Here is a 13,040-nt window from a genome sequence, read left to right on the forward strand (position 1 = left end):
GATACACTTTCCCAGTTACAATACAATTAGTAAAAAAAATAACAATACAGGACACATGAATGAAATATTGTAAGTAAAATTGTCTATTAATTCGAATTGAAAACTTTTACTGCACTGTATTAACACTATTTCACTTTCAGAATGCAGTTTAAGTGGGAAAATCAGTTCTCAGAATCATCATCATATGGGAGTACTCATAACAACTGTCACCATGACAGTATGTGCAAGCTGTAGTCCAATACAGTCCCTGATTCTTGCAACTACACTGCAGAGTTGCACATTGAGTAGTTGAACAGCTGCATTTAATAAATTGAAGAAGGAACGGAGGTGCTGAAGATTGAAATGTTGTTACTGGAACCAGCAATTTCTCTGTTATTTGCCATCTCCACTGCAGTGCCTTTAGATCATTTCCTAGCCAAGACTGGACCTAATAGGGATACACTCTTTTACAGTGAAAGGCAGATGCATCACGAGTTGGTGGCAAAGACCCTTGTTTCACTTGAGTTAATGATTTTGTTACTTTATGAGTAAAAATTCGAAAGCGAACATCATTTAAACTTTCTTCCTTTATATATATAAAACGGATATTACTGTCACATCAGCATCACCCTGTGCCTGAATGACATCACATATGATACACCTTAATCTTTCTGCAAGACACTGAGGAATTTTTTGCTTATTTTGAATGTTAGCTAGGAATACGTTTTCTTTTTCACATAATTCTTGTTTCTGTGAGAGTACTATAGGATGTCCAACAACAGTTCTTAGTCGCCGTTGATAGATTTGGGACTTTCTGCACAGTTCCTCAAGATTATAGCCATCAAAAACAACAACTGCATTCCTGTATTTCTTTTCAACATACATGGCAAAGCTATTAATGGCATCGCTGAACAATGTCTCTCGTGTCCAGGAAATGCAATGTAAAAGTGAACCACCATCAAGAACGTAATGCACTTTGTCATCAGAGAGAGATTCACAATGTTAATATTTCCGTGAAAGATGCGCCAGTTAGGATTTGGAAGCCTCACGCATAAGGCTTTCTTTGCCATAAAGTGATGCTGGAAAAGGGCACAATTCATATGTGAACAGTTCCCGCAAGTCGTAATTGTTAGACCGCGCACACAGCAACAGGCATTGAAACAAAAGTTGGTCAATGTGAACAGCATCATCTCTTTCATGTAAAGTACGCTTAACATCCATGGTACAAACCTTCTTACTTTGGAAACTGTGTATCCCGTGCCCGTCATTTCATTCAAAATAATATTTCCTATTTCTTCTGCTTGTTCAGAATTGACACAACTGTCCGTAGCCACACTACTAAAGGCTTTTCTTTGTCAATTACATTCAAGGGAGACAAGAAATGCACTACATTCTGAACATCTGCTTGATCTTTCTCTTGCTTGTTTGCACCTTCTTTCACATACAAGTCACCGATATTACGATTCGTATTTGTGAACTCTTTCATAAATTCTTTCATTTGAGCCAAGAGCAGAAGTAACAAAACCCACAGAGCTCTCTGTTATTCGGTCATACCTTGTCCATGAGTCAAGCCTCCTCGTCCCTTCACACTTTTCATCAGCACCTGCTCAATTACTAAGTCAGTTGACAGTTCACCCCAGAAACGATCACTTCTTCGGACAACATGATACCCTTCACAGAACTGCCGGTACAGATCAGGAAATGAATGTTCTAACTCCAACATATTGTGTAGATACAATCTACAAATTGTGCTCTGTATGCTCTATGTCTACTTGCTGCGAAGAATGAAAGCATGTCCTTCACAACTGGTAAATGCATCAACCAGTTTCCAGTGCGTTCAGCCTTTATGAATTTTCGAACATAATCTACCATTTTCATATACTAAAACTATAATAAGGCTGTCCTGTATTCTTTTTAAAATGACACAAAAATGAAATCTTCTGTTTTAAGTTTTCCACTGCTCTGTTACATCTAAAAAAATCTTTTAATTCTAACATATGTGAAAGTACCAATTTTGCAACAGTGACAGCTGGGTCATTTTCCCAGTCAATGGCTTCCCTGAAAAGTATTGCGAACAGAGATTGAAATATTATAAGATGACTTTTGCCACTGCTTTTCCAGAAAGTATAAGCTTCACAACGCTGCTGCCATAGGTAAGTTCCAAAATCTCTGAGTCCAGAGCCTGCTATGATGTGCCCGATGGGTCCCAGGAAGGTCATCAACAGATGAAATCCACTCAGACATATAACCATTTTCTTCAATGGACTGTCTTCCTTTTCATTTGCTATAATTTCAAGTGCTTTATGGAAGAAGATGCTAGTCGAATGTCAGTATTGGAATGGCATTAATTTTCAGCGTGTAATTATATACGAGCATCAAGTTAGAGTATATGCAAGAATCATTTGATGGGTCCCAAGTCTATCATAAGATGTAAAGTTACAGATGACTTGCCAGGATAATCTTCTTTCAGAAGGATTTGGCATGTACCATGCCATATGGGAATAGGATGCCTGGACAAAGTGACTTTTTGGCATCTTCCCGTATGGCGCAGCCCTGGGCAGTTGCTTAGGGCGTATGGCGCAGCCCTTAGTCCATCTCTGCATGACATTTATTATTTTTACAATCACTATAAGGTAAAATTTCTCATTTGAATCACATATGATGGTCAGAAAATGCAGATACTTTATGAAAACCGTTTAATTCCATTATGGCGGCCATTTTGCAATATTGCGACCTTGTGACAAAAGTGGCGTTGGTAAACTTTATTTCATCGTTTTTATCACATTTTATTCAGTAAGAAACAATTGTCAGACTGACTTTCTGTTGCAATTTGTTTGCGGTTCAATCTTATTTTTAACAGACTACTGGAATAAACCCCAGATTTTGAACCAAAAAAAAAAAAAAAAGCTTGAATAGGCAATTAGGCTGAACACTACCTTTAGTTTTTTCTTTTTCTGTTTTCTTTCTTTTTCTTTTTTGTTTTTCCTCGTATTTTTACGTTTCTGAAGAATTAGAAAAAATGAAAAAAAAATGAAATGAAATCTTTGAGTTTTACGTCCCACGATTATGCCGGTTAGGCTAAAGGAGACGGTGATGATGAGTGATGAATGAAATGGTGGAATGAAGAAAGTGGGAGGAAACGGGAGAACCCCGAGGAATCCCACGCACACGGTGTTTATCCACCACAAAGTTCACTTGGCGAGGGCTTGGATCGAACCCGGGACTCCAAGCACCAGAGGTGAACGCTCTACCACTGAGCCACCGCGGCCCCCCACTCTGAAGAATTAGAGTCTTCATATCTAGTATGGAACTCTAGCTGAAGTTTCGAGCTCCCCATTGGCTAAGCCGTTAGTGTACACGCATTTGGCGTGGGAGACCTGGGTTCGATTCCCGGCGGGAGCTCATGTGGTTCGGATTCTACGTTAAGCTGTAGGTCCACGTCTCATATAGCATCGTTGCTGGAAGGGACGCTAAATTGAAAATAGTATCAATCATCATCTAACTGAAGTTCATTGTCAAAAATTAAATCGAATGCAAAAAAGGTTCATATATTTAAATTTATATCTTGAAGCAAGAGATACGATTTTTATCGTTTATAGATTTGTTTTACTTTGTTACTTGGCAATATGAGTGTTTCGCTCAATAACACATTCTCTATGAAAACTGGGTTATCTTATCAGCTAAATCAGATGATAACATTGATAACTTACTACACTAATTTCTATTTTTATATCCACCTGTTTACTGTATTATTACTAATATACAATAGAATATGTGTGTACCGTATTTGTCATATTTTTACATACAATGGAACCACTTTTAGAGCCACCAATGTTTGTACCCAGATACTGTATATCTTCACCAAATCTAATTCCTTACGGAGCTCCTTCGTGGCTAAGCGGTTAGCGTACGCGCCTTTGGCGTGGGAGACCCGGGTTCTATTCCCGGCGGGAGCTCATGTGGCTCGGATTCCACGATAATCAGTAGGTCCACGTCTCATATAGCCTCGCTGCTGAAAGGGACGTAAAACTCAAAAGTCAACTCAACTCTAATTTCTTACGAAGCTGTATTTTCAATTTTCAACTCGAGAGGGGGTTTAAGGGGGTCAAAATTTAAAGTATATAATTAATATACAGTGAACTATATATTACCCTCTGAGTTAGTAACCCAACTGCTCTGCTTGCGTTGCAGCTTGCTTACCTTCCAGATCCAATTCTTTTGCATTAACTTTATTCTTCACATGCGAAGAAGGGGCATATCAACTGGTACAAGAATCGATAGAGACAATGTAGAAGGCATTGTTCGCTCTGATATATTTAACATATTTCTTTACTTTCAAAGATTTAGCATTCTTTCCGCGTGAAAAACAGGTATTTCACATATACGTATCAGAGTTGCTAACATCAGAGAACAAAATTATCGAATTTCGTCTTTAAAAATTATCGTATATTCATTGTGCACGTGATGATTGTAGAAACAAGTATACTACTAATAATAGCAAAATACAGGGTGGCTCAAAAGTAGGTGTATAGTCCCGTATTCATCGGCTCATGACATTTTATATCATTTACTTATTATTATTCATACAGATATTGACTTAGTTTCCTTAATATTTGTTTCTAATATATTTTCACTTATACGCTAAACTCGGAATAGATCGAAGGAATTAAATTCATTATTTTAATAAAGTAAAATGACGTATTTCAACAACACAGGGCTGTATACCTACTTTTGAGCCACTCTGTTTAATAAACATATCTAGTAATCTTTATTTCGAACTCCAAATTGGCATTACTGTTCTTAACTTGTGTTTAAATCCTTATTAATACTGCTCTCAACAGCAACAATATTTCCAGCCCCTGCCCCTCTGAAAGTAATTGAATTTAAAGAATGGGTGCAAGGTTGTCATTTGCCAAGTTACAAATCGTTATTGATTTATTTTAGTGGGAATGACTTTAGAAACTTAAATGTATGGTTTTATAATTATTTAATGGACATCTACAATTTATTTGCGCATTTAAAAGCTGCAAAAAAAAAAAAGTATGCGTAAATTATTGCATATTTATCTATTGTCGGAAGGCATTATCGTATACAGCATTGCGTTAACCTCTGGTGCATGGGGTCTTTGGTTCGATTCCAGCTCGCGCCAAGTGAACTTTGTGATGGACAAACATAGTGTGAGTGGGTTTTCTCGGAGTTCTTCCGTTTCCTCCCATTTTCTTCATTCCACCATTTCCTTAATTTCTCATCATCACCGTCTCCTTTAGCAGTGGTACCCACCCCCCTCATGTCCATGACGCACCCCCTCAATTGTCTATCCGTAGGTGTTCTTCCACGAAAAAAAAATCTTTTCGATTAATTTTTATACTCCCCCAAACATGTTTATATAGATTTTTAACCCCCCCCCCCCGAAATATTTCAATGACGCAGTTTGCGTCATAGCCCCCCTTTGTGGGCACCCCGCCTTTAGCCTAGCCGGCATAAACGTGAGACGTAAAACTTAAAGATTTCATTTAATTTTCATTTCGTATATAGCATTGTCTTAAATTATCGTATATCGCGATAAATATATGGTTTGCAAGCCTGATACGTACAAATAATTTAAAATACGAGGTATATACATTACTAAAACCCTGTCTGAGATAATTTAGATCTAACATATTGTAATAATACATTTAGTATTACCATGAAGACACATGATCAGTACTAAAGAAAATTGTATTAACTTTGTTCCTACGACTCTAAACTGAGTGTTGAGGGAGCGTGGTGACAATGGTATAGAGCTTACCTCTGATTCGAGGGATCTTTGGTTAGACCCCAGGCCATGCGAGTTAAAAATCAGTGGCTTTTTGGGATTCTCCTGTTTCCTCCTACGGTTTCATTCTACCAATTCGTCCATTATCATCCACGTTCATTAGTCCTCAGTCTCTTTTAGCCTCAAAAGGACTTCGTTTCTTCACAACTTACCAGACTCCAAGGGTGCCGATCCTGCCATCCCCAAAGCTCATGTGTTCCCCTATTGTATTTATGAATATACAATATTTGGCATAATTTGAATGCAATTTGCCTTAAAATCCTCAGATATATATACCTTCTCCATCTGAATGGGCACACCCAAATTTACAGAAAAATCGGCGCCCTTGCCAGACTCCCTGCAAACATTTTCCCCTCGGGAATTTTTTGCAGGACTCCGTATAATATGGTTGCCGTTTTTCAATGTTTGTTAATAAAAGTTCACTACAAGAATACAAGATGAATACAAATCACTACTTTTTATTTTATCGCTATGACGCCTACACTGTACATTAGGATGTACGTGTACGTACGCGTATGTCTAGCCCTTCCCGCTTGTCTAGTGGCTAGTGCGTGCGACTATAATGCACGTTTTTCTAGGTTCGATTCCCGGTGGAAGAGTACTAAAACAAATTTGAATGTATTACCATACTTCGGATTTCACCGTAAAGAGTAGACCCATGTCTCATATAGTCTCGGTGCTAAGGGATGCTAATCTTTACTAAACAACAACTATAATATACGTGTGTCGTTCAATATATAAGCTTCCCTAAGCTGTAAAAACAATTATATTTTAAGATACATTTCCAAATTATACATACATGCGTAGGTTGTTCCTTCCCCACCCTCCTCCCACATAATCCTCATTGAGATTCAGGCATTTGTCTTACCGTTGCACCAATTCGTCCAAACCCTTTACCAAATAGTCAGGGCTCTGGCTATTTAGGACTGTGCTCACATTCCGCTTTCCTTCATCATTAGTTGACAGGAGACCGGGTCGCTTATGCCGTATCTGAACTCTTTTTTCAGGGAAATGCAATTGGACATAAGCGCCCTCGTCTCTTTTTGACAATAACGCCCACCCTCACTCAGCACGCAAACAAGACACAAAATTGAATGCAGGATAGGAACGGCTGCCCCCTTTCCATACAACATCAATTTAGCGCCGAATTATTTCCATCTTTCTCCAGTGTTAAAAGTTTTCATTCGAAGCTGGACGTTTCGAAATGGATGAAGAAGGAAAGCGGAATGTGAGCAGAGTGCTGAATAGCCAGAGCCCTGATTTTTTGCAAAGGGTTTTGATGAATTGATGCAACGGTGAGATATGTGTCTAAATCTCAATTGGAATTATGTGGAGAGGTCAGGGAGAATTCATCTATACATGGTTTGTAGTTTACAAATATATCTTTAAAAATAAATATTTTACAGCTTAGGGAAACTTATATATTGAACGACCCACGTATATATATATATATATATATATATATATATATATATATATATATATATATATATATATCGTGCATATCAGATAATCTAGAATTTCAAGAAATACGTTAAATTTCGGCTTGAATTTAAGAACATAAGACAGACTTTGAAAGTTTCAGAGCTAGATAAGGGCTCTCTATTTATAAATAAGCTTGATAAGTACTTTGTATATTAAGAATCCTTTAAGATTTTCAGGTTTCGGCTTGTCAGACTTGCGGATGGTCAATTTACTACCAATCCCGAATTTCTGTACGCAAGATCCAGGGTTAATCTTCAGTGAAGAGAGAGATAAAACTTCCAAGAACGAAAACTCTATAACGTTTCATTGTATCTTTAACTGCGTTATTTTGTAAAGAATATACGTAACTGTAAGTTACATTTTAATTACATAATTAAAGCATAATTTATATATAAGAACATAAAAATAAGAATATCCACTTACCGTATTCTCGCCGTGTTTCTTCTTTGGTTTTCTTTCCCAACCAAACTGTAGACGAGAAGTACTCTAAACTATCGAAGTTTGAAGATATGCTTTATCAAAGTTTTCAAGACAAAAAATAAAAATACTTTTTTTCATTTCTTAATTATTTAGTGCAACCAGCTTGTTATCAATTGGCAGAGGTTTATAGTAGTCGGCTATCACAGAAAAATAATCGCTGTTATAACGAAGTCAAACTCCGCTAGCGTCACAGAATAGATAACACAAAAGGCCTAATACACAGCCCGCCAATGGCCTATGTGGTCGCAGGTCAAGAACACTTTTACAAATAAACATTCTTATTTATTCTTTCTGTTGTCTAAAAATTGCTCTTTGTATCTCTTGTTTACTTTGATTTCGTAGATTCGACTTTCCTATACGAACGTAAATAAACTAAAAGAGGAAATAAACTTTCTCTATTGCCTATGTTGTTATTACGTGGGTTAACAGTGTTTACGAAATAGTTACGATACTATAGGAAACAATTCTAATCTAAAGAGAAATCTTTCTAAGGAATGCTAGTACTTACGCCCAAGCATTCTATCGACTGTACAACATTAAAATCGTACTGAACTGAAAGTTCTACTTGTTTACGTTTATTAACCATTCTTTTTAGTTTGCCTACCCTGGCACGTACGCAGGAATTTATTTCGGGTGGGTCCAAATTCAATATGAAGATAAATTATATTAAAACTAGCGGAACATCCGTTCTTCGCACGGGGAGAATACGTTATATTTTGGACATAAAATAATAATGGGAACTGAATTTTGATTTAAACGGCATCGGAAGTGTTACTATTCGTCTCAGTGATCCCGAAAACTATGGATTCGACACTATCGGTCATTTTTGATCATCCCCTCCGTTTCCCCTAAATCGCACCGTCAAAGTGAAATGATAAGAACCATCTCAGGCCAGAACGTTATCTATACAGAGGCGGCTTTAGGATTTTAATTTTAGATAGGCCCGCTTCCTCGCTTATTGATACGTATACACATTTGATTGATTAATTACAGTAGGAAATTACTTTTCCAGTAGTGGTTGATGCTATTTGTTAAATAATTATCTATCATTAATATAGATAGTGGAAAATATATTTACTCTTTATTGTATTTTTGAGCTTTTATATATTTTGCAAAATTTTTGGGTAGGTCCATGCCTACCCACTAAAGCCGCCACTGCATCTATATAGTAAATTTGATTGAAAACGGTCTCGTGGTTCAAGAGTTATTAAGTTACAAATATAGTCACTTTCATTTTTATAAAATCACAGGTTTGTAAAATTAGACTAAATTAACAGAAAAGTCGGAAATTTTGGGAGAGGAGTTCGGACCCCTGAACCCACCCGCTGCGTAGTAGTGTTTTCAATGGATCGAACGGCTTGGCTCACGGCTCAATGACCACTGAGCTGAACCGAGAAGTGAGTCGAGCCAACGGCTCATCTGAGCCGAATTGAAGCGAACCGGCTCGAGTCGAGCCGGTTTCATTTGTTATCAATCAGTTCTTTCTCGTTTCTCACCAGTATTAACGTTTCATTACGTCCTTATATAATCTACAACAATATATGTAATTTGATTTATCAGTAATAATATGCTACTACATAGATATAATATTGAAACGGATATCTCACAAGGGACCATTCCGATTTGGTGGATTCAGTTGCTGAAAATGATTTCTAGCACTGGATTCAGCACCAAAAGAAACAGAGTAAAAGGGGGCGTTTAGTGGCAAACTGTATACAGGGTGGTAGATAAATGAGGGCAAAGTGCGGAGGTAGAACCTAGAAAAGCCATGTTAATTTTGAAACGAGTAGAGGGATTGAGGTCAAATGTTTGATATGAGGAACGAATGTAGAGCTCCCTTATATTGTCAATCATGGGGGACATCTGAAAAGCCGCCATGTTGGACTTAGCGTAAGAAGAATATACGGGAAAGGTGTCATGTGACACTGCCTATTAAAATCAATAGTTTCCGATACAGTGTCAGACCTCTGTAACAGGAGGCATTCCACGCTATGGCAATGTATCAATACTGTCGTAAAGGTGAAGTGACTGAGAAACTAGAGACCCTGTTTAACGATTCATGAGCACGAGGGGTAGAAAGAAATAGAATCAAATCCTGGAACATCAAGAAGAATGTTTGCAACGTGTGACGGAATAAGAAATAGTTCCACTGGATGAATGCTGACGTGGTACCTTGCACAAAATACCCGTCCTAGTCAGGGTTCTCATATATTAATGACCCCCCCCCCAACAAAACGTGTCGTTTGTAACACAGGTGACTCTTCTCATAACCTGTTACGTACAATTGACAGTTAAAACACTGTTCACATTACGCATATTCAGTGTATCTCTACGTGCATTTCTCATATCTATCAATTTGATCTCGTTTCAAAATTAACATGGCATTTCTAAACACTTTCTACGTTCTATTTTCGAACTTTGCCCTCATTTATCTCCCACCCTGTATACCTACGGTCTGCCAATAAACACCCTCTTTTTCTCTGTTTCTTTTGGTACTGAATTCAGTGCTAGCAATCATTTTTAGCAATTGAATTCACTAAATCGGAATGGTGCCTTGTCAGGAACAAATGAGGTGTAGAAATGAAAAAGTTACCCTCCATCTTAGATGGCGGAGAATGTAAATACTAACGTGTCAATGCAAAAACTTACTGAAACTGCTTGCTACTCCGACTAAAGCTAAAACTACAAATTATCTTTGGTAAAATAAAAGAGCTTGGGTCAATGTTAGAAAAAATATTATCCACAGTAAATGTAACGATGGAAAACAGAAAACTGTGTACAGAAAAAATGATGGAAGCTATCAACTTAAATTGTATTTTTTCTCACTTGTAAGTTATGTACTCATATACTGTAATTGGGTACAAAAATATGAAAAATGGTTTTGTGATGTAGTATAATTACACTGTTCTACAAAAAATAGTTATATTTCTGAGATAAAAGTCTGTAGTTCTGTAGTAATTCACCATGCTGAATTCCAATCAAAATCAGAGTTTGAGCAGATTCACTCCAAGCGTGCCCCTAACGACCCCCTGACTGAAATTTATGCCTGGCTTCCCATATCAGAGTTTTCTATAGGTAAATTATTTTTCACATTATTTATTTTGGAATTTTAGTGTAATTTGGGGCGAACTAAGCCAAGCCGATCGCTCACCCCAACAGAGTCAGTCCAACAGATGACTCATGCCAACCGAGCCAGCTCGAGCCGATGGCTCACCTCAGCCGAGCCAAACCGAGCCGGATCGTGATGTTGGCTCAGTTGAACCGAGCCGAGTCGAGCCGGTTGACATCACTACTAACCCACGAATTCCGTAGGTAGCAACATTCATTAGCATCAGGCAGTTAAGTAATAACGTACGTAGCGCCATCTCTATGAGTGACTGTGTATTAATATTCATAAGCGTGACATATTGAGATGTTTACTGTTTATTATAAGGAATTTTCGTTGTGTCTCTTGTCTTGCAACCTATGTTTCAAATAAGATTGTGTGTAATTCCAGGATAACCTGACGCAGTGGCTGACATTTTTCCTTTTATAATTAGGATTTTCAAATGAGTAAATCAAAATGGAGATTCGAGAAGAGTTTATCAGTGTTTGACATCTTTTATTTGTTATCAGTTTTATTTTTAGCATTTTTACTTATTCAATGTGCTTATCGTACGGAATAATTTAACATAACTGTAGATGGAAACATTAACAAAAAAAAAAAAAAAAAAAAAAAAATTAGTGGATTAAAATTTAGAATTAAGTTTAATCGAGTAATTTAAATATATTAGTGTGAGAAAAAAGTAACATTTAAAATTAAAATTAACTTAAAAATCAATTGATTAAACTTAAAAAGTACAATTTTCGACTAGTATGCAATGAGAATTGTATGAAATCTTTGAGTTTTGCGTCCCACAATTATGCTGCTACGCTAAAGGGGACGGTGACGCTGAGAATGAATAAAATGGTGGAAGGAAACAGAAAAATCCAAAGATAACTTACGCACACAGTGTTTGTCCACCAGAAATCCCATTTGGCGCTAGCTAGGATTGAATCATGAACCCCACGCACCAGTGGTGAACATTCTACTACTGAGCTACTGCGATCATTTGTTCTCTCATTTTAGTAAGGCTCCATTTCATTATCGTCCAGAAACGATAGTAAGAAACAAATATATTGAGCGCAAAGCTCTTGTATTTAATAATGGGAGAAAAACTTCAAATAAATAATATGTGCCAGTTGTAAAAGAAAGGAGAGAAATAACGAACACCTAAGAATTAGAAGTTACTTTGTGACCTATGAAGTTCGAATTCTCATAACATATTTTGAGGTTCCTCGTTTTTTACGAAAGTTTTTTTTAATTATATTAGAAGATTAATGATCAAACCAAAGGTAAGATTAATGATCATTGCGCGTAATTACTCACATATGTGAGTAATACCGTTCACACGGGGCTACAATTGCCAAGAATTATAAATAAATATCTTTCTAAACACTGTTTTCTACAAGTACGGAATTGATTCAACTGATCGTGTAGGAGCTTGTGATAATAGACCAACTATGACAATTGTTCTGAATTTGTTTCGCCATTAGAAGTGTAATTTTCATAAAATGGCTTTTAGAAGCTTTTTACCTCAAGTCTTGAATTTCTTTTTATAATTTTAAAATTCGTGCTTGTACTCGTAAAAGCCTTCGAGTACTCATTGTAAATTCCCAGTTTTCGTGGAGAAATACAACGCGGAATTACCCCACTATCACTGTCCAGTACAGTGTTGAATTTAGACTTTTATACAAGGAGGAGCAATAAAAATTTAAGGGGGGGGGGCTCTGTTCTAAATTGCAATAGAGCAACAGGAATTTGTCGCAACAAAACTCGCGACTTGTTATTGTCTGGTCGGTTGCAATAACCAACATATTGCAATTTTTCCCTAAGTAACGTTTTAAAACGCTTGTGTGCATCTTTATCTTCTAGAGTCTTATTTAACTTCGACTTTATACGAGAATGTGGTTTGTTAATTAGAACAATTAGGTTGGGCAAAAGAAGAAACTAATTTTCTTTCTTTTTTTTTTTTAATCTTTGCTTGCTTTTAAAACTTTTATTTCCGAAAAATATTAAACAGGAAAAAACAAATATTTTAATGCATGTGTGTTGATATTCTAGGGGGTGCGCATATATATTCTAGGAGGCAGAGCCCCCCTTGAACATGCCTGAATTCAACACTGGTCCAGTATATCCGCCAGCCATCATTCGTAGAATATAACATTATTTATTAACAATCTTGAAGATTTTACAGGAAAT

General features: G+C 36.9%; 1 protein-coding gene across 1 annotated transcript in view; it reads right to left on the minus strand.

Annotated features, from left to right (window-relative positions):
* LOC145694381 (3 beta-hydroxysteroid dehydrogenase/Delta 5-->4-isomerase type 2) overlaps positions 1 to 8,032 on the minus strand; it is a 62,867-nt gene extending 54,835 nt beyond the window's left edge. The window contains exon 1 of the mRNA XM_081770551.1: positions 7,703 to 8,032. The gene's annotated coding sequence lies outside the window, so the exon portion shown is untranslated. The remainder of the gene's footprint in view (positions 1 to 7,702) is intronic.
* Between the last annotated feature and the right edge of the window lie 5,008 nt (positions 8,033 to 13,040).

The sequence above is a fragment of the Thermobia domestica genome, chromosome 9 (assembly GCF_964235325.1).
Source record: "Thermobia domestica chromosome 9, izTheDome1.hap1.1, whole genome shotgun sequence".
Taxonomy (NCBI): domain Eukaryota; kingdom Metazoa; phylum Arthropoda; class Insecta; order Zygentoma; family Lepismatidae; genus Thermobia; species Thermobia domestica.